The following is a 26075-nucleotide window of genomic DNA, read 5'->3' as shown; positions in this document are numbered from 1 at the left end:
TTTTACTTTAAAATAAGATATGTGCAGTGTGCATAGGAATTTGTTCATAGTTTTTTTTTATAATCCGGCCCTCCAACGGTCTGAGGGACAGTGAACTGGCCCCCTGTGTAAAAAGTTTGGGGACCCCTGCCTTACACGGTAGGGCTTCCTGATACAGCAATGAGCTCTCCAGCCCTCTCCAGATCTCCTCCTGGGACTTCCACAGGACCTGACCTTGGCGGTCTCAGTGACCAGGCCCAGGTCCCCTCCACCGCGAACCTGCCCCCTCCCCTCACCCCACCTCCATGGGCCCACAGGAAACTCACACCTGCTTGCCATGCAGTGGTGGAGGAGGCAGCTGGCCCCCTGCCTGCAGAATTCCCTCGTGTCCATGTAGGCCCCTCAATCCAGAGAACTCATGTTAACTTCTTCCACATTCCAGAGGCTCCCAAGGGTCCTTTTATCAAACTCTGCTCCCTGGTCTGAGGAGGACAGGCTCGTGAGGGCTAGAGGTCAGCAAGCACCCCGCCAGGGAGGCAGATGCTAGCCGACTCTTCTGGAAGGCACCCCCGATCTCTATGTGCAGCCTGCTTAGATCTCCCCATTCAACCCGGGAGAAGTCGTTCCTGGTGGGAGGAGATAGGAAACACCATCTCTCCTATAACTCTCTCCCCCGTGAACTCATCTTATCCTGACAGAGGGAACGCGTCGTGGAGGGTGCTGGACCAATCACGTAACTTGCAGTCGGTCCTTTCCTAAGTAAGGCAAATCCTCCCCTCCTGATCTCAGCTTGGGGACAAAAACCAGAATTCCCAAGCAAACAGAAAACTTCCCTTCAACATCCCGTTCCTCGTTTCTAACTAAAGGATTCTACTATTATCCTCCATCGCTTTAAGAAATAAGCAGGATAAAGGGCTAAGAAAGAGCCTGAACGCATAGGAGACCGAGCTTCAAAACCCATCAGCAAACGAACAGAAAGATATTTACTGAAACAGATACAAGAAATATTATCTCAAGGGAGAGCACATTTCTGGAAATACACAGGCAAGTAGCCTTGAAAATTGCTTTCTGATATTTCCAGCCCAATTTTCCCTCCTTGATAAATTATTCCCAAGCCATTTTCAGCTATTAGGTTTATTTACACCCATTTTAAGGACTATAATGATATCCCGAAAGATACACGACTTCCTGAAGGGGAAGAAACTAAAAGAATTCATAATCGGGGAGATCAAGGTTAACAACTCAGCCCCCATCATCATTCCAGGAAGGTGCAGAGAGTGAGAAAGGTGTCCTAGCAACAGCAGATCTTCCGGTTCCTGGCTACAGCTACTGCCCATGTGCGTCCGAATCCCTACATACAAACAGGGAAACCCAACAGACAAGCGCCAGAGCTACCACGTGGCCAACGCCTGGCAGCCTAACAAAGGAGACAGGTCAGTGAGGCTCGTGCACCAGGATGCCTGGTGTCTGCTCATGGGAAGATTGGTGCTTTGGGAACATGAGGACAGCACAAGGCAGGCCAGGGAAGCATTCCTTAAAGGTCTAAAGAGAAATGAGTCAGGAGACAGAAGGACCTGTGTCCCCCTCTTGATTAATGACACCATTAAAAATTACACCATTTTAAAGCTGCGTCATCCTCAATGTTCCTATTCCTTCATCCTCTGCTACCGGTTTCCACTTTTTTTCCCCTCTCAATTCAAGTCCCATCTCCTCTCCACACCCAAGGGCACCACGTGGGTCCAGGCCCTCCTCCACCTTCACCTGGCCTTGGAGCCCAGCAGAGTGGTCTTCCACACTTGGTTTCTCTCACTTTGTCGAGTTAACTTAAAATTCCTCTGTTGGCCTGGTGTAAGCTGAATATGCTCCCCCCCCCCACACACAAAATGAGTCCACGTCCTAATCACCAGCACCTAAGAAGGTTACTTTATGCGGCAAAAGGGGCACGCAGGTGTCAATTAAGGATCTTGAGATGGTGACACAGTTTCGAGTTATCTGGGTGAGCCCCATGTAATCAGAGGGTCCTTCTATATGAGGGACAGGAGGACCAAAGTCAGAGAAGGCTGTGTGACCGCCCACGTGATGCAGCTGCAGCCGAGCAGGACCAGCAGCCTCTGCAGAAGCCGGCAGAGTCCTGGACCAGATGTGATTCTCCCCTGGACCTCCAGAAGAAATCCATCCCTGCCCACACCTTGATTTCAGCCCTGTAAGACTCATTGCAGACTTCTGACCTGGATACTTACTTGTAAGAGGATAAATCTGTGCTGGTTTTAAGCCATTAAGTTTGTAGTAATTTGTTATAGAAGCAATATGAAACTAGTACGTGACCTCATTCCTTAAAAGATAAATACCAGGCCCTGGCCGATTGGCTCAGTGGTAGAGCGTCAGCCTGGCGTGTGGAAGTCCCGGGTTCGATTCCCAGCCAGGGCACATAGGAGAAGCGCCCATCTGCTTCTCCACCCCTCCCCCTCTCCTTCCTCTCTGTCTCTCTCTTCCCCTCCCGCAGCCGAGGCTCCATTGGAGCAAAGATGGCCCGGGCGCTGGGGATGGCTCCTTGGCCTCTGCCCCAGGCGCTGGAGTGGCTCTGGTAGCGGCAGAGCGACGCCCTGGAGGGGCAGAGCATCGCCCCCTGGTGGGCAGAGCGTCGCCCCCTGGTGGGCATACCAGGTGGATCCTGGTCAGGCACATGTGGGAGCTGTCTGACTGTCTCTCCCCGTTTCTAGCTTCAGAAAAATACAAAAAAAAAAAAGATAAATACCAAACTCCTGGCAAACAGAGGTGACACCCGCCTGACTCCCAGCTCAGCTCCCACCACTCCACCCACTGACCTCAGGCTTCAGCCTCCTTTAATCCCTAAACACAACAGACTGCTACCAGCCCCTGGTCCTTTGCACATACTGCCCCCTCAGATGAAAGCACCCCGTGCCCTCCTCTCTGCCAGGAAAACCTCTGCTCATTGGTCACACCCCAGGTGTGATGCCACCACCTCGGCTCAGTCTTTCCTCCCCTTCCTGTGCAAAGCTGGTCATGCCATTCTCTCTTGTCACATGGTACTTCACACAAAGACATTCTTCAGAACTCATTATACTCTCACAGTAACGTCACAAACGTGGCTGTTTGTGTTCCTCTCTGTAACCCAGGGATGTACCTGCCTATTCAAGAACACAGAAGGACCCCAACAACACTGGGAGAATGTCTACCAGACCAGGGAAATACAAGACCTTATCTCCACATGTTTTATATTCTGAGGTACTCAAGGTTAGGGCTTCAATATATAAATTTTTGAGGACACAATTCAGCCCATGCCATTCTCCAAGAATGAAAATCATGCTATGTGAACATCTGCACTTTGCCAATGAGATATGCCATGTACATAAGGGGCCATTAATCCTCATGTTCTTGTTCGCCACCAGCACCATCATGCATGAAAGGTGGAGCTTCCCAGCTATGACTTGGAGTTTCAGGAATGCCCAAGATATCGGTCCTTTTGGTGCTGATGGCTCCTGGTAAAAGGGCCAGGGCTCATCACCTCCACCCCCTGCAACTGTCATATTTTTACTCCAGTGTGCTGTACAAGTGTCATTATTTTCATGGAGGTGGCAATGCAGAAGAGGTGAGATACTAATAGCCGCCATCATCTATCCTTACTGAATGGAGTGTACGAAGTACACATGCAAACACCTGGCACAGAGACCACTCCTGCACAGAAGAATGCCCAACCAGTGTTGACCAGGGTCATCGTCAGTACCACTGTCATCATTGACACTGTCTTCATCACTGTCATCACTGTTATCATTATCACCATCATCATCATCACTGTCCTCAGCATCACCATCATCATAGCTAACAGCACCAGAACGAGCTCCTTGCCAGGCACCGTATCAAGAACCACATATGCAAAGCTGACCATCTAGGGCAGGCGTCGGGAACCTATGGCTTGCGAGCCAGATGTGGCTCTTTTGATGGCTGCATTTGGCTTGCAGACAAATCTTTAATAATAATAAAAAAATAACGTTAAAAATATAAAACATTCTCAGCCCTGGCCGGTTGGCTCAGTGGTAGAGTGTCAGCCTGGTGTGCAGGAGTCCCGGGTTTGATTCCCAGCCAGGGCACACAGGAGAAGCGCCCATCTGCTTCTCCACCCCTCCCCCTCCCCTTCCTCTCTGTCTCTCTCTTCCCAGCCCGCAGCCAAGGCTCCATTGGAGCAAAGTTGGCCCGGGTGCTGGGGATGGCTCTATGGCCTCTGCCTCAGGCACTAGAATGGCTCTGGATGCAACAGAGCAATGCCTCAGATGGGCAGAGCATTGCCCCCTGGTAGGCATGCCAGGTGGATCCCGGTCGGGCACATGCGGGAGTCTGTCTGACTGACTCCCTGTTTCCAACTGCAGAAAAATACAAAATAAATAAATAAATAAATAAAATAAAACATTCTCATGTATTACAATCCATTCATTTCCTACCGCCCGTGTTCATGGTTGTGGGTGGCTGGAGCCAATCACAGCTGTCCTCCGGGACAACACCAAATTTTTATTGGATAATGCATAACGTACACGGGTCGTTGTATGACTCTCAAGGAATTACATTTTAAAATATGTGGCATTCATGCCTCTCTCAGCCAAAAAGGTTCCCGACCCCTAATCTAGGGGCTCCACTTACTTAAGACACACAGGCAGCAGATGGGGAAACTGAAGGCTGCTTTGCTCAATGCCTTTAAGATCCAAAATGGAACAGGGGCCCTGGGGTCCTGCCAGGGAGACTCCAGAATGTATTTAAACCACAATTCTCAGATTTGATGGCAATGTTGGAACCAGCAAGGGAGCTTTAAAAACTTTGGATGCCCAGTGCCACCAGGGTTTCGGATCGAACCAGTCCGCTTGCAGCCTGAGCACTGGGGTGTTTCAGACCTCCCCCAAGTGATTCCAAAGTGTACATAAGGCACAGAACCCCGCTCCAAAGTCAGCCGCCCACTCGGGAAGGGGATGTTTCCTGTGACACTCAATGAGATACTGTCTCTATATTTTGAAATCTAACAGCTGGGTTTTAATCCTCCTAGAATCAAACCAGCTTGAGGAATGAAATGGAAAATAATCCAAATAACACCTCAAGGAGTAAAAATACTGGGTAATGATAAGGAATGGCATAAAAGGAGAGGAACAGAGCACTTCTAGGAAATTGGGTCCCCTAAAAAGCAAATGGTTCGGCTAAAAACCCGTTCCCTGATTTCTCTCGGCAAATAGATCCTACACGCACTAAAATAATGGAGGCAAAGGCTGGGTGTCAGGCAGCCACCCTCTCAGCTTCCGATGACTTCACAGAGCCACCTCTCCTGAGAGCCAGGGGAGGGTTACAGAAGTGTCGAGAGATTTATAGAAGCCCCAAACTGAGAGACGCTGCAGATCACCTGGCGGGATCTCCGACTCGGAAGAGGAACCTCCTTGACACTGCTCCTGCTGTTTCTGCCTTTCGTCCAGGGACCCTCAGTCATTCCAGACAGCCTGTCACAGTTCTAAGCAGCACCATGATTAGGAGGAGATCTGCCTTCACGTCACTTCCGTCCGGGGCCCCCGAGGTCACATGGGACAAGATATCCTTCTTCTACATGAAATTCCTGCAAACATCCCATGACAGGCCTCCCTGGCATCTTCTCTGTTCCGTTAATATTCTTTTCAGGGGACAAGACAAAGGACAGCAGCCTCTGCAATCACTTTCATTTGTTAAAGTCCGTTCTCATATGTGGCACTGTCTGCTAAGCACATTCTCTATCTGCGATCTGACCCGTGAGACATGGACTGGGATCGGCTTTGATCTGGAGGCTGCTGCCTTAGTCGGCTGGGGCTGCAATAACAGAACATCATAAATTGGGGAGTCTAAACAGCAAACATTTATTTCTCACTGTGCTGGAGGCTGGCAAGTCCAAGAGCAAGGTGCCAGTAGATTCAGTGTCTGATGAAGGCCCACGTCCTGGTTCACGAATGATCGTCTTCTTGCTGTGTTCTCCCATGGTGGAAGGGACAAGGGAACTCTCTGGGACTCTTTTATTTTAAAAAGGCCATTATTACCATTCATGAAGTCTCCACCCTCATGATCTAGTCACCTTCCAAAGCCCCCCACCTCCTAATACCATCACATTGTGGACTAGCTTTCAGCACGTGAATTTGGAGGGGACACAAACATTCAGTGTATAGCAGCTGTCTAGGACCGTAATAACCACACAGTCTCCAAATGCTGACTACCTCTAACTTTAGCCACCTGACAAACCGCATTAATTATGGGCAAGTGGCACGACCTCTCATAACAATATTAAGCCTCAGTGTATTGAACTTGCAAAGGAATTTAAAGCCATCCCTCCACCTTCAAGTAGAATAAAACTCATTTGAAAAAAACAGTCATGCATAAAAGAGAAAACGCAATTCCTCGTTCCTGCTTGGCTGAAACAACCGGCTCTGTTTCTTCTGACACTCTGGCTCTCACTTCTACTCAGAAACCGGCAGCCTTGATCCCTGCCTCGGACCCTTCCGGGTACGGAATCTCCTAGACGTTCAGATTTATCACTCCTCCAGAAGGTAGGAGCTCCTGCTCCAGCCCTAGCCATGAACTCTTCCTGGGTCCCCTACCCTCTGCCCCCCCCCACCGTGGGCACCACATGCCAAGCTCAGGGTCTAAGCCAAGTGTGACACATTGTGGAATAGCCAGGAAGGGCCACAGCCTCATGCTCCATGACACACACCCTAAGTACCAGTCGCAGGAAACATACCGTGCCTCACCCTACAGCCTTTAAACCCTGTTCTGTCTGTGTCCTTTATGCTTCAATGGTCTTCCCCAGTCCTCCACCCTGTTTTCAGCTTGGAAAACTCCTGTGCATACATTAAGACCCAGTATACCATATTTTCCCATGTATAAGACGCACCTTAATTTGGGGGCCTGTAATTTGGGGGGGAAAATGTATTACATGAAGTTACTGAACTCAAGTTTTATCCATCATAAAATTCATACAACTCCTCATCACTATCGAAACTCCCCTCCATTAGCTTGTCCTCATCTGTGTCTGATGACCAATCACTGTCTTCTTATATTGCCTCATCCTCAATTCTCTCTATGGCATTTGAAATGCCACAACCACTGTAGAAGATGCACCCAGTTTTCAGACCCCAAGTTTTCTGATAAAGGGTGTGTCTTATAAATGGGGAAATACGGTAAATACCATCCTCTCTGTGGAGGTTTCCCTAGGTCTTCCAAAGTCTGTGCGAATGCTTTCCTCCAGGGTCCGGTGGCAGATTCCTGAGCCCTCTCATAGCACTTGCCGTGCTTATCTGTACTTTCCTGTCCGTGCGCCTATCAGCATACGGAGAAGTCCCTGGGGAAGGATCCATGCCTCATTCATCCCTGCATCCTCAGAGTGCAGCATGGGGCTTGCAATATAAAAGGTGCTCTATAAATATTTGCTGAATAGAACCGACTTGTGAGCTGGCAGTATCAGGCCTTCATGAAAGAGCCGTGCTTGAGCGAAGACTTATCAGACTAATATGAAACCACGGAAGAGCTTGTGAAGCATGAAGGGTTTGCCCTGGCCACGAATCAGCATTGCACTTCGGCAATCCCAACCACAGTGAATGGCTTCAGATCTGGGGAAAAGCAAATGCTGCTTGTTGACACAGACGATGGGGAGCCACACTCCGGCCCTCAGAGGCCTGGCCACCGTGTTCTGTATCCAGCCCCAGGGACAGCAGCTCTTCCCCTAGGAGGGACTTCTGGGGTCTGAGCTCATGTGAGCTCAAGGGCAGCTGTTGAGTCTGGAGGAGTTCCCACAATGAATTTTATCTGAGTTCCTAGGTATCTACGATGGTGAGATGCCAGGAAGGGGCGGAGCAAAGCGACCAGCTGGGTTTGTGTGTAAAAGGGCCAACATGGAGGTCCAACAGAGCTGGGCTAGTGTCACACGGGTCTCACAGGAGTCAGATGGCTCGCCCATGCCCAGGACTCAGTGCAAGTGAGTGATTCATGAAACCCAGGCAGCACATGAAGCTTACCCACCATCAACATAATTCATCCTTTTCTCAAATCCCAAGTAGACCTAAAACTCATGGTGGGAGGGACCCACGCAGGATAAGCTAAGGCCTATAACATCCCCCTTCTGCAGACCCATCTCTGACATCCCCACCATGGGCTGGAAGGGACCTGGAAGGGAGTGACCGCATGTGGCTCTCTTCCTGCAGCCAATGTCAATGCCACACCAGATCCATTCATATTAGCGGGAACGCCGAGTGCAGCAGCCTTGCGAAAACCTATCAAATCTACAGCTTTTACATGGTAAATTATACTGACAAGTCATTTCTATTTTCACATCTACTTTTTCTCCCCTTGACAAATAGGCAGTGGAAGTCCTGGCTGTGCTGGGAAAACACTCTCGCCTTTGCAGAAGAACATTTCATTAGCTAATCCACCTACTTGGAAAATTCATTTCCAAGGCTGAACTTTGGGGAGGTTTTATAATGGATGCCCTGACTAATGGGAAGCATGAATCTGTTCCAGATGGTTAATTACTTTTTATCATTCCTTTTAATAATAGTTTAAATAAGAAGACAACTGGTATGAAAAATGAGAAAGCAGGAGGAATTAAATTGAAGTATCCCGCACCCCATGTCTCCCAAAAAGAACATGTGGAAGTTGTGCGGAAAGCCTTAAAAACATCAGGTTTTAGAAGTACAAAGCAGAGGTTACAAATCATGAGTGAGATAAAAGGAATTAAGTTCTCTGTCAGCCTTAATAATGTCCCCGGAGGTGGTCAAGCAGGGGCCGCTCAACATTCCGGCAGAGAAGGTGCAGGGGAATTCCCACGGGGCAAAGGTTAGGAAGCACTTTTAGACCAACTCGTCCCCGCCCTGCTCAAAGGGCTCCACTAGCTCCACACTGGAAGTCTCCAGCCCTCAGCACAGGGTTTGGGATGACAGGACTCCTGCCAACAGGCTGGTTTCACCACCCACCTTTCTTACTTCTCATGTTAACCCCCAGTAACAATGACGGTGAGACATAGCAAGTCTTTGCCCATGGCGTTCCTTCAACGGGAATGCCTTCTGTAAGGTCGGTGGATAATGGGGAAAGGTCAGAACTTTGGCTAGGACCGCCCACAACCAAGAGCGCCAAAAGAAACTTCCCTGGAGCCCTTTGGAAAACAGCGACCCTCTGCCAGACAGTGAGATTTTACCACGTCATATTAGCTCGACCACCCTAGGGACCCTTTAAATCTCTCCCACTTGGGTCATCACTTGCGACTTCCCTGGCCTTCATCTTTCCTCGGGGCCAGGGAACCTCGCTGGGCGGGATGTGCGCTCTGTACTCAATAAAACCTTTTGTTATTCCACACTTTGTGGCTCCGGCCCCTTCCTTCCTTCTTGGCAGGGAAAAATACCTCACACCTTCCCTGGACTATTCATCTGGAAAAGTCAACCTTCAAGTTTCCCTTCAAGAGCCACTATCCCTGGGAGTCCACCCTCACTCAGACTGCAGGGAGAGACCTCTCTATCCTTTGAGCCTGCAAGCGTGTACCACACAGACTAGAATTGCACGTGTATATTTGCATGTCTGTCCCACAGTCAACTGTAAACACCTTTAGGGGAGGCAGAGGCTAACAGACTTCCGTTTGACATCCCTAGCCTTAGCTTGATCCTTAGCACGTGACTGATCGCTAAGTATTCTGTTGAATGGGTGAGCGGAATGGATAGGAGTCCATTGACAAAATGTTCCAACTTGAATATTCTATGATTCTAGATTCATCCCACTCGCGGACATCACCTCTCACAGCTGAGGCTGGCCATGAACGAAATCTTTTCTTGACAGAAGGTCATTGATATACGTCTTCTCTTGGGGATGCTCTGGTTTTAAACAGACCCAGAACCTTCTCAGATGGGCAACGGGATGTGATTCTGTGAAAACAGCACTGGCCCAGTCTCATGGCCCGCTTCCAGCTTGCTGGGTGACTGGGACCAAGCAAGAACTCCCCTGGGCTTTGGTTTCACTCTCAACAGTGAGTGTAGCACCCCAGGGAGAGTCACAGCAGTTCATAGGGCTGTGGGAAGAGCATATGGGGTCACAGTCCCCTATCCAAAACCTTGGGCCAAGCTGCGTTCCAGAACCAGAATTTGGGGGTTTTAGAAAGGTAATGGATTACTTTTGCATACAAGATCTAACACTCCCCAGTGAGCCTGGGCCAGCACCCCAAGTAAACACATGGAAATTCCTGCCATATTTATAGTAAACATAGTCACACCTAAAGGGATAGTACCACAAATAGCTTTCTTTTCAGTTACGGTTACAACCTCCCATTATGATCCTTCCCCACATTTGACACAATCTGTGAACCAAAAGGGGGCTATGTCGCAGACCTAACCAGCTCAAGGGCTAGATGGCAGGCCCACCAAGCTCAGTGGCCGAGACTAGCCACACAAGATGGTCTGTCTGGTCATGCATCCCTACCGGGCAGGTCATGACGGTCATAGCATCTATAGATAGCTTCCTAAACCAAGGCCAATCTTTACCTGCAGTGAGCTCTTCCCATTGTCCTTCTGCATCTAGGGGTAACATACCTCTGAAATGGCAGAGTAATTTTCTTGTCCATACCCCTCAAGGCAGGACCGAGTACAACAACTCGGAAACACGCCCCATCCTTCTCTCTTTACCTGTACGCCATTTCTATTTCGTTTCGATGTTAAATGTTAATGACCCTGGACCCACCAATGGTAAAGAAGTCTGGACTGCTCCACTGCACTTTGTATGCGGTCCTAGAGATTTCCCCTTTTCACTCTCCCCTGCCACCGTCATCTACCACCAAGGGATGTCACGCAACCCTCCTTACGTTTTTGCCTTCGATTATAAATGTATAAAAAGAACTACAAAACTGTCATTCCCCAGAGCACTTTCCGGAAGCTCTTTGCATTGTGTTTTCAGGCCTGTTCCTCAGCTTGGGCTCAAATAAACTCTTAATATTTATTTCTTTGGTTTGGACTTTCTTTCATAGACAAATCGATGAACCTACATTGAACGCCATTACCATCCAGTGTCCCTAAGTTTACATTAGGGTTCACTCTTGAGGTTGCATATTCTATGGATTTGGAGCTTCAGAATGCCAGGTAAGAGATTACAAGCCTCCACTACAAATTCTGTTATAGTAATGCGTACTGATCTGAAAACAAGGGTCTAACCATATACAATATATGCGCTGTCCCCCTTGGGTGGGATGTCACGTTTTGTAGGAAAATGTGGTGCCCCCCTTGAGTCCAGCACCTCCAAAGCCTAGAGGGGGCAGCAGGAACACCCTCCGCTAGGGCTTGATCCCAGCCCACCGCCAAACACTCAGTTTACATGCACCCTCAGAGTGACTTTACCGATTCTAGGACACATATTTAACAAAACTAGCCCCTATAAATGGGTCGGAGACTTCAATTTGTACAAAGAACATACACACCAAGGAGGATGGTAGGAAGGTTAACAATCAAACACAGCAAAGCTGACCTTTCTCCGCCCTATGGGAGCTGGTCTTCAGCCACCACACGAGGCAAACACAGGCACAATTTGATTCACGTGCGGTAAGAAAAAAGGAATTTACAAGAAGAGTACTGTGGGTGCCGATCCACGACCCGTGACCCTCACTGAAAGAATGCATTGTGCCTTGAGCTATTAGCTAAGCATAGCGGGGGACCGTCACACTTCAGATGACATTTTACAATGAAATAAAACTGAAGATAAATCTCCACAACGTTTTCAGTGATATTTAACATCACACTAGACATAACTCAAGTACCTTCCAAACTAGTCCCAAACGATATGATAAACATTTTGATTGTGTTTTAAGGTCTCTTACTCAATAGCAAAAAGTAAGAAGCCACCGTGGAGAGATGCTTGTGCTCTGGACGGCAGGAAGAATGAGCTGAACACGTTAAACGATCTGGCCACACATGACTGCTTTCCGTTGTCAGCAAATACCTTTCAAAACGCATATTGAAAACATGGGCGACAATCCGAAGAAAGAAACCCGTGAGACGTGTGGGCGTGGAGGTCTGCTCTGCCCTGGGCAGAAGGTTTCAGGGGTCGTCAAACTGTTTATAAAAACCGCCCACTTTTACAGTGCCGGTCAACCTGGTCCCTACCGCCCACTAGTGGGCGTTTCAGCTTTCATGGTGGGCCAATCGCGGTGCCGTTTGGTTGCTCTGCTACCGCCCACCATGAAAGTTGGAACGCCCACTAGTGGGCAGTAGGGACCAGGTTGACCGGCACTGTAAAAGTGGGCAGTTTTTATAAAAAGTTTGACGACTCCTGTGTGGTATTCGCTAGACTCCATCTCCATCGGAACACAGGCAAAGTGCTATTTCTTGTGAGTCCATTAACAAAAGATGGACAGGTAATTCATATTCTGAATTAAATAACTTCTTAAATCAGAGAACCTGATTCCAGTACAACTTCTGATGGGATGACTGCTTTTCCTGAGTAAACACAGGGCTGAGGGGGGAGCCCTGTTACAGAGACAACATCGACAACAGCACAGTGAAACCCATTCTGCCGTCATCCCCGGCAAGCGATCGCAGCAAAAGGCCCAAAAGGCTTCAGGGTATCAACTACAAAAATGTAACATACTTAAATTGTACTTATCTTTACCAAACGTCTCTAATGAGAAGGACAGTGACCAAAATCTACTGGAACACCTAGAAGTTTGCTGGTTATCTTATGTCAGAGAATTTTAGAAGAGTTGTGAATTTAAAAAGGAATTACACAGGAGAAGCGCCTGTTTGCTTCTCCACCCCTCCCCCTCTCCTTTCTCTCTATCTCTCTCTTCCCCTCCTGCAGCCAAGGCTCCATTGGAGCAAAGTTGGCCCAGGTGCTGAGGATGGCCTCAGGTGCTAGAACGGCTCAGGTCGCAATGGAGCAATGCCCAAGATGGGCAGAGCATTGCCACCTGGTGGGCATGCCAGGTGGATTCCAGTCAGGCACATGCAGGAGTCTGTCTCTGCCTTCCCACTTCTCATTTTGGAAAAATACAAAAATAAAATAAAAGAAAGAAAGGAAGAATTACAGTTATCACCCATTATCCACAGGGGATACATACCAAGACCCCAAGTGGATGCCTGTAACCTCAGATAGTACTGACCCTCATATATAGTATGTTTTCCTATGCATACATACCTATGATAAAGTTTAATTTATAAATTAGGCACAGTAAAAGATTAACAACCATAATTAATAATAAAATAGAACAGCCCTGGCCAGTAGCTCAGTTGGTTAGAGCATTGGTCCCCTTATGACAAGGTTGTGGGTTCAATCCCCAGTCAGGGCACATACAAGAATCAACCAATGAATGCATAAATAAGTGGAACAACAAATTGATCTCGCTCTCAAATCAATCAATAAACTTTTTTTAAAAACCTCAAATTATAAAAAATAAATAAAATAGAACAATTTCAACAATTTACTGTACTAAAGTTATGTGAATGGCTTTGGGGCTATTGTTAAGTAAAATAAGGACTGCACACAAACACTGTGGTATCTCGACAGGCAGTCTGATAACCAAGCTGGGTAAATGACTGATGGACAGGGAGCGAATACAGCATGAATACACTGGACAAAGGAATGAGTTCACGTCCCAAGTAAGACAGAGCAGGACAAAGCAAGATTTCATCATGCTTTGCAGAATTTAAAATTTGTGAATTATTTAATTCCGGAATTTTCAATTTAATATTTTCAAATTGCAATTAACCATGGGGAGCCGAAACCACAGAAACAAAAATCTGGCCCTGGTCAGTTGGCTCAGTGGCAGAGCATTGGCCTGGTATGTGGAAGTCCCGGGTTCAAATCCTGGTCAGGGCACACAGGAGAAGCAACCATCTGCCTCTCACCTATCCTCCTTCTCTTTCTTTCTCTCTCTCTCTCTTCACCCCACCTCCTGCAGCCATGGCTCATTCGAGCAAGTTGGCCCTGAATGCTGAGGATGACACCATGGCCTCCACTTGAGGTACTAAAATAGCATGATTGCTGAGCAACAGAGCAATATCTCCAGATGGCAGCTCATCGCCCCACAAGGGGCTTTCTGGGTGGATCCCAGTTGGGGCATATGTGGGAGTCTGTCTCTCTGCCTCCCTGCCTCTCACTTAATAAAAAATAAAATAAAAATAAAAATTGAAGATAATTATGATCGCGGACTACTGTGTGCCTTTTTTCTTTTAAGTTCAAAATTCAGGGATGTATTCTTGGATGACAGGTGGCTGTCAGGAGCATGTGGCATCCAGCAGATATTTTCAGGAAAAGTAAACATACTTAATCTGTCCCCTCAGGGCAAATATTACATTTAAGCATGAATGAAAAAGCAATGTTTTCCAAAAACAAAACAGAAAATCCCAAACTTGCACTACTGCATGTTTGGAAACGTCTCCATGATTCTCTGCGGCTGAAAACACTGTAATCTGATTGATAGCAACTCATAGTTGCCCCCTTCAAAGACTTGGAAATGAATGTTTCTAGTCTTTCTTATTTTTAATTCACTCTGGGGCAATCCTCGGACCCATATCCACCCCTGCCCTGTGCAGACTGGCTATGCAAGTGAGTCTTTCTCGGTGGGAAAAGGAGACTAACCCCTCTACACTATGCGGGCTCGAGAGGATTGCACTGTGACTTCACCCTCAGTCTAGGAGCCCTCTCTGCAGGGCCCTTTACAAGGGAATGCCAGTCTCTGCTGAAGCATTCCCAGTGCCGGGAGCATCCTCCCTTGCAGGGCAGCCTCTCCCTGTGGGCACAGCTCTCATGGTTACCAGGTATCCAAATGACAACCTCCCTGCATTTCAATTCAAAATGACTCAACAAACAAAATCAGCGCAGAGGGCTAGGCTCTGAGAAGAACACTGTCCCTGCTTTCAGGGGGTACTCAGGGATGACAGGGGAAAGTCGGCTCCTCTAACCCAGGGAAGAATGTGATTACGAGTTTGACAGAGAGGTCCATGGTCTAGGATCACAGAGGAAGAAGGCCATTGTTATTGTGGGCATGGAGGAAATCAGGGCAGCTGCATGGAGGAGGAGGGTATTTGAATTGGGCTTTGAAGACTAAGTAGGATTCCAGTAGATGTGTTGACTGTCCTGAATGTCTCTCAAATTCACCCCTCCTCACCATGCTCACTGCTCCGCCCCGGTTCCAGCCTCAGTCCCTCTTACCTGCATGCACTAGTCCTGCGGGGAGCTTCCTAGTCTTTAAAACATCTTCCAAATGAATAATTTCAGCGGGCTTCAAACCCATTTGCTGAAAATACTAAAATGTAGCACCTTTCAGTTAGTTTGCAAAAACAAGTGGCTAACATCATAAGAAATGGAAATTCACTAGCTGAATTTCAATAAAAATCCTTGCCTAACACATGGATAGGGTTGGAAAATAAATATAACTTAGTAAGCACCACCATCTATGAACTTCTTCTACTTGGATTTACGGATCTTCTTGGGGTATCTTTTTAGCTACTGAAACCAGGAATAAGTGAATTGAAACCAGACATCTGAATTACTGTATCACAAAAAACTAAATCAAGATTTTGAAAATAACAAACTATACCCACTAATACGGCTCTCATTGATAACATAACTAGTAATAATATTTTAACGAGAACAAAAAGGTTTCCTATTAAATAAAACATTATAAAAACTATACTTGAATATTGTTTATTTCATCTTACCTCCTGTTTTTGCATATGACCCATCAGCATTGTGATTCACACATATAATCTATAAAGAAATCAATGTATGGGTATTAGAAATGTGTGCTCAAAAATTTTCAGCAACCAGGGTAAACAATAAAAGAAAAAATGAGAGATCACAATCTGTTAACTGGGTGACCACTTACATGACTCACCAGTTAATGAGAGAAAAAATAAACATGAAATGTTTTCAAAGGAAATCATCATGCCACAGGGAGGCAAAGCATTATCATAAAGGAAGATGTCTAAACTAGAGTGAACTGGTAGTATTTTTTACCCCACTGGTCAAAAATCTGTGCTACTTTGGCCTCGCCCAGGCTGAAGGTGTCCAGTGTTCATTACAATAAGGCGTTGTTGAGCAATGGCAATTGCTTAAACATCATCTCAGGAGGTATGTTTAAAGCTTGTAAGAAAAAAAATCTGTAAGAAATGGTGTTATTTAAAGATGGACCTTAAAAACTCATTAAAATAGAACTCACCAGATGAGTAAAACTTACAGACAGTATTTCCAAGTATGCATCCTACTTTAATCAGTTCTTAAGGTCCTTCTTTAAATAATCTCAAGGTACTGGGTCTACTTTTTTATCTTTTTTATTACTAGTTTATTATACAAACTTTATCATGATGATGGTGATTAGCAGCTACTGCGGCTGAATTCCTACTAAATGCCAGGCCCAAAGGGAGCACACATTACTCTGCTTCTCACCACATGGTTAGTAAGTGCCAGGGACACAGAGCTGAAGGAGACTGAATAGGGAGGTAGTTGAAGCTGTCACCTTTGGAAGCACACCACATGGGTTTGGAAGCCCAATTCCTGCTCTGAGTATGATGGGTTATCCAGCTCTCTTGCCTGTCTGCAAGTACCTTCCTGGTGGGGGATGGGGAAGACTAAATCAGCCATCTGATATATGGACAGGCTAAGAACACAGCCCGGCGGGGAAATGAGCTGGTAATGTTATGAAGTATATATTATTATACCCATTTTACAGATGACAAAACTGAATTCAATGACAAAACTAGGAGTTGACCTTCAGCAGCACTACAACAATAATGAAGGTATTTAAAAAAGAAAAACACTTACTGATAATAAAACTGATGGGTTTTATTATCCAAACCCATCAAACATTCTGCATGTTCCTTCCTGGTCCTATTCATGTGTATGTACCTTTATTTTATATATAAATCACAGTACAAACAACATCTTACATTATGCTCATTTTCACTTATGTCCTCTAAAAGATGATTTCAGAAAGAGATATGCTTATATGTGGCATTCATAATTATAATCTTAATGAATGACGAATACTCTGAGTCGATACACCATAATTTAAATGGCCATTCCATTCCTGTTGGTCTTTTCAGTTGCTTCCAAATTCTTAGCATTAAAAGCAACGAGGCAATCAGCATTTCCATGCATGTGGCACTTCTGCTCCTTTACAGATTGATTGCCGTAAGATAAATTCCCAGAAGAGAGATTACTAGTTCAGAAGACATGAAATATTTTTTATGGCTTGTGATATGTACTTCCAAATGTCTTCCCCAAAGTGTGCCTCTAAATTTTCAAGGCCACCAGCTAGCTGTGAGCCTGTGGGCCTAGGCAGAAGTTCAACCAAGTATTTGTTTGCAAGAAAATACTACTTTCTACAGACTTCACAATTCATACTGGCCTTCTCCTATTGGTTTCCCTTGTTTGCATGGAGTGATTTCTCTGCTGTTTATTCTTCAAATTTTCCATCTCCAGAAAGCTATTCTGAAATACTAATTTACACACAGACCTCCCGTTAATTATCTCTAGCTTTTGCCCATTGTTCAGTTCCGAGTGCCCACAGAACTGTTCCCCTTCAGAGACTCAGAACCAGAAGTGGTACTTGTGTCTCTGGAGTGCCTTCAGAGCCCTCCACCCCCAGTTTTGTGGCAAAGTAATGTTTCTCTCACTGCACCTGGCCTGGTGCTGTCCTCTTCCGCCTGCCTCTTCTTTTCTAACCACCCAAGAACAGTGGGTTTGCTGCAGGTGCACAGTCTACTGGACTGCTGCAGACCTGTGCCCTCCTTTACATCCCGGGGGACAAGCACTGCAAAACAAAAATGGCACAACTGTCTATCTCCCGAAATCAAGGTGGTTTTTTAAAACAGCCTGTATTTCAGCACACATTCGTAGCATAGCCCCATGGAATGTTCCCTCTTACTAGCCACTGTGTGTGTTCAGTTAGAAAAGCCCACAGATTTCAGTCACATGATTTGTAGGCTGTGACAAAGTTTCCATACAGTAGGTGCATAGAAAACGAGGTTGACTGTGTGCCCAAGAATTAGAATGTAATTACTGAATGGTTTATTGTCTGAGTCAATAAACAACACAGATACCACGGGGCATTTGGGAGTGTCTAGGGTGGGGCTATGTGACTCAGATTAACCGCTTTTCCTTAGAAATAGCCATTTCTCAGTGAGGGTCCTTTTCAAAAGATAGATGATTTATTTTCTTGTATTCTAACCCAAGTTTTTAGCAACATTAGGGATCCTAGTCTCTGTCTCCATTGTAAGATTTCATTCCCAGAAAGATCTCATGTAATCTCTCTTTTATTCCTCATCACCAGCACCTAAGAGGTCGACACTTCTATTATCCCCATTTTACAGATGGAAATGAAGAGGCTGAATAGCCGGCCCGAGGTCACACAGCTAATAAAGGGCAGTGTTAAGGTGCAAACTTGGGTCTGTGTGACCCCAAAACCGTAGCTCCTGACCATCAAGCTCTTTGTCTCTCTTAGAAGAAAGAGTGAGCAAGAAACCAAATGTTATGGGGTTGGAACTCTAAAAGCTTGGAATTGCTAACAGTGCCTTCATGCTCAAACAAGAACTACACTAAGCTTTTATCCTGGCTGATGGCAGACCCATGGTGAGGTTGAGCAAGGGGGAGAAAAGAAGGGTGTACTGAACTAGAAGGGTTCAAAGGGTGGCTGAACAGCCAGGAGAAGTCTTCTCGCCTCACACCTCAGTCCACCACAATCTGGCTTCCAGCCCGACTCCTGGGAAAACACCCACGACTCGACAAATCCAAATGGACAGTTTTCATTTTTAGATGTCTTTGGACACTGTTCATCCCTACCTCCCTGAAAAATGTGCTCCTAAATACACTGTTTTGAGAGAACTCAAGGAGCAAAACAAGGGTAAGGATGAAGAGTAGAAGTTAGAAGGTAGCAGATTTCTGCTTGCCGGAAAGACCTTTGGCGCAATTAACAATGACCAGCAGTGCGGTTACACCATCGGACCGGAAACAAGACTGGCCAAAATGATGTACAGAAATTGGTATCAGTGAAGGGTGGACTACAAAGATGATCTGGGAGATTCTTTCCAATTCTTAGATCCTGATGGCCTAGGTGATTGGAGGCCACAGTCTGAAGAAGGAAGGTATTCATTGCCAGTGGTTGTCTGTGCTGAGGGTGAGGACTTGGCCGACCACATAACTCAATGAACATCGGGTACCTTCTATATAGCAGGCCCAGTGACAGGCGCCCTGGGAGATCTAAAAGGGTGTGACTTTAGGATACAATTTCTGCTATGTGTCAGAGACCCGAAATAACACTGGTTGAAACAAGGCAGGTGGCAATCTTACTTGGCACAGTTTTCAAGGGTTCTGACGCTTCCCCACCATGCCTAGCGCTTGTGGTCCAAGTTGGCTCAAAACTATATCCGCCTCGAGCCTGTGGTAAGGGGAACAAGAGAGAGAAGCGTGTTCCCCTCCCCTTGAAGAATAACTAACACAGCACTTCTGATCATACCCCATTAATTAGTTCATATCCCTGCGACCCACGCAAGGGCAGCTGCAAATGCAGTGCTCCTCTGGGTGGCCATGCACCCAGCCACAACATCTGTCTGTAGGGAAGATGGCAGCTCAGAAGTGGGGGGCAGGGAGCAACTAACAATCCTTGTCACAAAGGGTGAAGGGCACAAAGAAAGCATGAGGCTTGTCCCCAAGGAGTTTGCTTACCCAAACAACTCTCCCATCAGAGCCCTTCCCAGATCAGCCAAACCAAGGAGGAGAGAAAGTCCCAGAAGCCAAGGACTCTTCCAAGGGCATCAGTCTCCTTGGGAATGTTAACTTTTGGAATATGCTAAGAATATGGGCAAAACAAGCACTTGCAAAGCTCTCACGGACAAGCTCAAACCTGGGAAACAGAACTCCCTGATCCTCCAAGTGCTGCCAGGAAGCATCTTTGATTTATGAGAATGCGTCTTATCTAGTTATAACTGACAACTCCGAGCTCAGCCAAAGCAGCTTGGGCAACGTGTGTCTATTTCAGTCTCTTCCCCGGGCCCAACTCAGGAGCTACCCGTAAGGATCCCAAAGTCAGCGTGCTTTTCATGTGCCATCCTCAAAGGAAGAACGTGAGAAATGTCAAGGCTGTAAAACCGAGAAGCATTCTTTTATTTCAATATGTCCAAAGTCCCTTCAAACACTCAAATTCAAGAAATCTGACTCCTAACTCCCAGCAACTACAATGGAATATAGGACAGAGACGACAGCTGATTTTTCATAAACTCTGCAAACAACCACTTCCTCTGACTCCAAAGTTACTTATCACTTTGTTCTTGAAGAATAATAATGTAAAAATCATTTTCCAGCTACACACCATATTTCCTAAATGGATGGCTTAAATTTCAAAGTGTGAGCTAGTCAAGTTATTTTTAAATCTCTTTGCAGAGCTTACTCACGTGGTCCAGCTCATCTCTATCTCCAGCCCAGGGCGTCGGGGGAAAACGGAGCCTGGGTTCAGTTCGAATGAGCTGCTTCCAACAGGCGGCCTCCGCTCCTTTTAAACAAACGGCCAGCGTTTTAAGGTATTGCTAGTCCACCTCCTTGGTAATGATACCATGCAGGGACCCTTGCATAGGGAAGGAGAAGGATTTTTGTATCTGTTACCTACCATTGCATGACCAATTACTCCAAAATGTAGCGGCTTGAAACATTTATTATCTCACAGTTTCTATGGGTCAGAAATCTGGACCTGGCTTATCTTGGAGCCTCTGGCTCATGGTTTCTCATTAGGTGGCAAACTGTCAGCCAGCACCACTGTACCTTCTAAATCAGGGGTCGGGAACCTAGGTGGCTCTTTTGATGGCTGCATCTGGCTCGCAGACAAATCTTTAATAAAAAATAATAATAACGTTAAAAATATAAAACATTCTCATGTATTACAATCCATTCATTTCCTACTGCTCATGTTCATGGTTGTGGGTGGCTGGAGCCAATCACAGCCATCCTCCGGGACAACAAATTTTTATTGGATAATGCATAACGTACACGGGCCGTTGTATGGCTCTCACGGAATTACATTTTAAAATATGTGGCGTTCATGGCTCTCTCAGCCACAAAGATTCCGACCCCTGCTCTAAAGGCTTGCCTCGGGGAGAATGGAATGTTCTCCCAGGCTCACCCACATCTGTCGGCAGGCGTCCACTCCTTCCACACGGGCCTCTCCACAGGCCTGTCTCATGCATGGCATGGCAGCTGGGTTCTCCCAGGTCCAAGAGAGAGAGACAGAGAGAGAGAATGCCCCAGATGGAAGTCACGTATCATTTTTGCTGTTCTGTGTTCATGAGAATGAGTCAGTAGGTCCTGCCCACTCTCGAGGGGAGAGGATGACACAAGGATGTAAATGCCAGGGGCAGGGGGCCATCTTGGAGGTTGCCTACCGGGATTTCCTTGTGATAACAGAGGCCAGGCATCCACTGCATATGTAGAGAGGAATCGTTTCATTGTTCCCCCTCCCTCCTGGGGCGGGGGGAGATTCATAAGGCTGGGGAGCCTGCATTCCCCAAGCCTTTGATATTTAATCCACTGATTTAACAAAGACTGAATGGAGCTAGAAGCAAATGTAAAAGGCTTCAGAAACCACCCCTCTACCCACTCCGCACATTTCCTGCCAGGAGAACCACAGTGAACATCCTCACTGCAATAATAGAGAAGTCATTGCTCCAGGCCAGGCCCCTCTGGGCTCTCTCTCCCAGCTGGCCTGCCACACAGAGGGTGTGGCTCATCTGTCCTCTGCCTTGTAGAATGAATGCGCTCTGTCCCACCGGCAGGGGAGCTGTCCAGCTCTGGCTGAGTTTGGCAGGTAGCTTTCATTCTGGGGTCAGTAGCAAGAAACCCACTGGGCCACAGATCTAAGCCACGCCCCTCAGGCTGGCATCTATGGCTAATAACATGAATATTTTCTTACTCCACTGGCTGGATTCCTCTGCTTATTTCTCATACAATTTCAAACTTAGAAGGGGTAGGAAGGGGTGCTGACAATTGTTCTCCCCAACCATCCCAATTGTATTCTAAGGTCCAGTTACCTAGTCCTCACCAGTATTTTACAGGATGTGGGACAGAGCTTGAATAAACATCCCCAAAGTCCCCAAACTCCTATTTAGCCACCAAAGACTATGTGGTAAGGCTCTGTGGTGGGGCCTGAAAAGAAGAGATCCTCACATCCCAGGAAAATGACTGCTGCCCTCTGAGCCTCCACTTTCTCACCTTGAACATGGAAAGCAAGTGGAACGAAGCACATGAAGCTGGCGTGGCCGGGTATACAGTGAACATCCACAGAGAGCAGCTGTGCGTCCCACTGTGCAGTGTGTGGGGAGGGAGGCCTTATTCAGGGTACAGACCGGGACAAAAAGACTATCTTTTTAAAAGGGCAGTAAAAAGAAGGATTCAATATGCCCACGATCTGATGAATTTGGCATTGCTGTCCCACTCCATGACTGAGCACCCCACCTCCCACTCTCTGCCCCTCCCAAAGAATGTGCCGCTATGTCTGCGTGTTCTTGGGAGGCCGAGCGTCCCCGGGGGGGGGGGGGCTGGCAAGCACCCAGGAGAGCCTGCCAGGGTGGTAACAGCCCAAGACGGACGAAGAACTGCGGCCACTCCCTCAAGGACACTCAGTGAGCAGGTAGCAGAGACAGAAATGGAGCTGAGTGTGGATCATCTCCTTCCCCGGGCTGGCTTTCTTTCCTTTTCTCTTTCTAATGATTTAGATAATTATTTTTCTCCCCAGCACGACCATCGGCCATTGCAGCAGATGCAGTATTTGTAAACACCACCCCGTAGAAGTGCTGTAAGCGAGGTCAAGGGCAGGTGCCCCCCGCTGAGGGCTGGCCCGGAATCCACGTCCCTTGTTACTGTCAGACTGTGGCACATCTTCAACCCTGCCTGGAGGCTTGGTGGCAGATGGAACACAGGCCGGGCCCTCCCAGGAGACATCCAGAGCTCTGGGGCAAAGCAATGCAATTACCTGGTCTTGGGAAAAAGAAAACAAGCTTGATTATGGATAGGCGGTGGTGCAGCCACCCAGGATGTGTGGTATGCAGAGCCCTGAGGAGGGACCCTGCCAAGGAGACCGGGCCCTTCCAGTGGCGAGGCTGTGAGCAGCATGGCCCTGCTGCTGAGCCCCTGGACACTGGCCCTGGCCAGGCACAGCCACAGCCTCTGAGAAGACATGGTCCGCTTTCTGGGACATGAAATCCCCATTTTCCTGATCCAGCGCTTAGCTCTCGGTTCTACCCGCTCAAAATGAAAATATCCCAAGGGAAGTTAGCAGTGAAGTCTTAACCACCACCATCAAAACTTCGGCGTGGACGAGTGTTCACCATGCCTTTCCTGAGAGAGCCGATTTTTTCCAGGCAAGGGAGATGAGAGAACAAGGGCACTGGGAACCTGGTGGCAGAAAGGGTCACCCTGAAGTGGGTGAGGGGCAGGGAGGAGAAAAATGCACCTTCATACTGCTGCCTTGTGCTGGCCCCTGCGATCACAGGTCACAGACCCCCAGAGTGAAGTCTGCTTTCCTTTGATGCAGGATGCACTTCCACCACTGGGGTCTGAGCGGGGTGATGGGAGCCTGATAAAAGCCTGACTTCTCAGGAACAATGGAGGAAAATGGCGAGTGCTTCTGTGTATTTTGTCTTCTGTGTTTTCTGGCCGTTATCAGAACTAATTCTGCATAACAGCAGTTCTGTCGAACGCCTCCTCTCCCCCACCCCTTGCAGCACTGGACAAAGATTTCTCATTTCATACACCATTTATTCCAGTGGTAATGCCATCCAAGACACTTCAGGTCCTTAGCAAACAAAAAGAGCAAAATGAAATTGTGTCACAGTATTAGGAGGAGAGACACTGGGGGACGTCTGTGTAGCCAACAAACCATGGAGAGAGGGGCCTCCAATGGAGGGCAAACTCCCAGCAGGGGCAGACTGAGTGCTCCTCTCTCTGTGGGCAAAGTCAAAACTCAGTGTCCTTCCAACAGGTAGGAGAAGGCATGGCACAAATCCCCTAATCCTCAAACTCAGGAATCGGCACCCATAATATTGAAATTTGTTTCAACAACGGGGATAAGCAATCTGGTACAAGCCTGTGGTTTATCACTGGGGAAAGCTTCCTAAGAACATGGCTAATTATTACCACGGAGGCACCCCAGACCCATTCCCAAACATGTGGCCAGTGCATGGGAGTTAGTTCAGTTTCTCTCCCTTCACTCCGCTCTACCCTTCCCATTCAGTTTGTCCTCCGAGATTAAATGTAATTCATGTCAGCATACTCTAGCTCAGAAACTGGTTGTACAAAGTCACCTGAAAGAGACCGGATGGCTCCCAGACAGTAGCCCAGCGGACTGTGTTAAAACCTCTAAAGCACAAGTATGTCAGCGTGGAATCACAGAACGGGCCCCCAATGTCAAGACCGCCCCTCCATGAGGCTGTACAGACGCAGCTGCTGTCCTAGACGGCCTGCCATCACCACTTATTCATCTGTTTCCCTTGTTCGGATTCCGGGCTCACAAAAGGTAACCTTCTGGCCACTCTCTGGCTTCCCATACGGTCGACAGAGAGCTCGCGGTGCTGGTCATGCCAACGCAAGCCTTCCCGCCTTGAAGCAGTTATATCTCTCCATGCCGTCTAACTCTAGAATTCTAGAGTCTTATTTCTGCTGAGTGTGACTTTCTCTCACACAGGCACGGTCTTGGACAAATTTAAAAACAAACCAAATATAAAAGACAACCTAATATTTTTTTTAAAAAAAAGGAAAAAGAAGGCCCTGGCCGGTTGGCTCAGTGATAGAGCGTCAGCCTGGCGTGCAGAGGCCCCAGGTTCGATTCCCGGCCAGGGCACACAGGAGAGGTGCCCATCTGCTTCTCCACCCCTCCCCCTCTCCTTCCTCTCTGTCTCTCTCTTCCCCTCCCGCAGCCGAGGCTCCACTGGAGCAAGGATGGCCCGGGCGCTGGGGATGGCTCCTCTGCCCCAGGCGCTGGAGTGGCTCTGGTCGCGGCAGAGTGACGCCCCGGAGGGGCAGAGCATCGCCCCCTGGTGGGCAGAGCGTCTCCCCCTGGTGGGCGTGCCGGGTGGATCCCGGTCGGGTGCATGCGGGAGTCTGACTGTCTCTCCCCGTTTCCGGCTTCAGAAAACTACAGAAAAAAAAAAAAAAAGGAAAAAGAAGACAGGACAAGATCCTCATACAGGAAGGACTGTCTAACAAAGGGGCTCCCCAGGCCAGCTCTCCCTCCTACACCGCACCCCAGCCCCGTGGACATGACGATGACTTAGACTCCACACTCGGAAAGGAAGGCGTGAGGAAGGGGTCTGGGAGGAGTGTGAGCAGTGGAGAGGTTAGGAGCACCTGAGCACTGAAAACCGGCTTTCTTCCTGGTTGGCACAGGGCCTGGCGGTTCTCTGCACCTCAGTTTCCCCGTCTGCAGCAGAAGGGACTTCATAGGGTTGCGGAGGATCAGATGAGAGGACGTGTGTGAATTCAGAATTCACTGCAGAAACTCACACTGCTCTCAGCCACCTGTGAGACCACCGCTCGCCTCCACTTCCTCTGTCCCTCTACCTGTGACTGTGACGCCCCCCCCCCCACCTCTCTCGCCCCTGCTAAGATACAAGGAACCCTCAGGCGGTCAGCAGTGTCAGAGTGTGCTCTGAAAGGCTGTGCCACTCCCCCACTGACCTTGACCGCCAGGGCCCCGAGAGGAGCTTTCACCCTTGTGCAAATGAGATGGGGGTGACGAGAGAAAGAGGGGCAAGAAGTCTCAGGGCAGAAGGTATGGGGCCTCGCCTACAGGGGGTGGGGCAGGTTAGCTGATGACCCCTGAGAGGAGGACCAGGGTTTCCCTCACTTTGACTGGACCACGTCGGCCGTGCACAGGTCCCCAACTCCCTTAGTGCTCGCAGATGCCCAGTCAGTCTCCCAGGGCTCCCTGGTTTCTGGGGAAAGCCCAGATTTCTCAATGTGAATGTTGACTTGGAGCATCACTCAGGAAATGCTGGGGATGCTAAAGACCGTCATACACCCTAAAGGAGACCAGCTACCTAGACCTTACTTCTCCATTGTTATGGACTGAATGTCTGTGTCCC

The 26075-nt window shown here is 47.8% G+C and overlaps 1 protein-coding gene across 1 annotated transcript in view; it reads right to left on the bottom strand.

The window, feature by feature from the left end:
• Window positions 1-26075, bottom strand: part of GALNT17 (polypeptide N-acetylgalactosaminyltransferase 17) — a 458160-nt gene that overhangs the window by 358044 nt on the left and 74041 nt on the right. The window lies entirely within an intron of this gene.

Source organism: Saccopteryx leptura, chromosome 4, assembly GCF_036850995.1.
Source record: "Saccopteryx leptura isolate mSacLep1 chromosome 4, mSacLep1_pri_phased_curated, whole genome shotgun sequence".
In the NCBI taxonomy this organism is placed as follows: Eukaryota; Metazoa; Chordata; class Mammalia; order Chiroptera; family Emballonuridae; genus Saccopteryx; species Saccopteryx leptura.
This window is presented reverse-complemented; position numbering and strand designations above follow the sequence as displayed.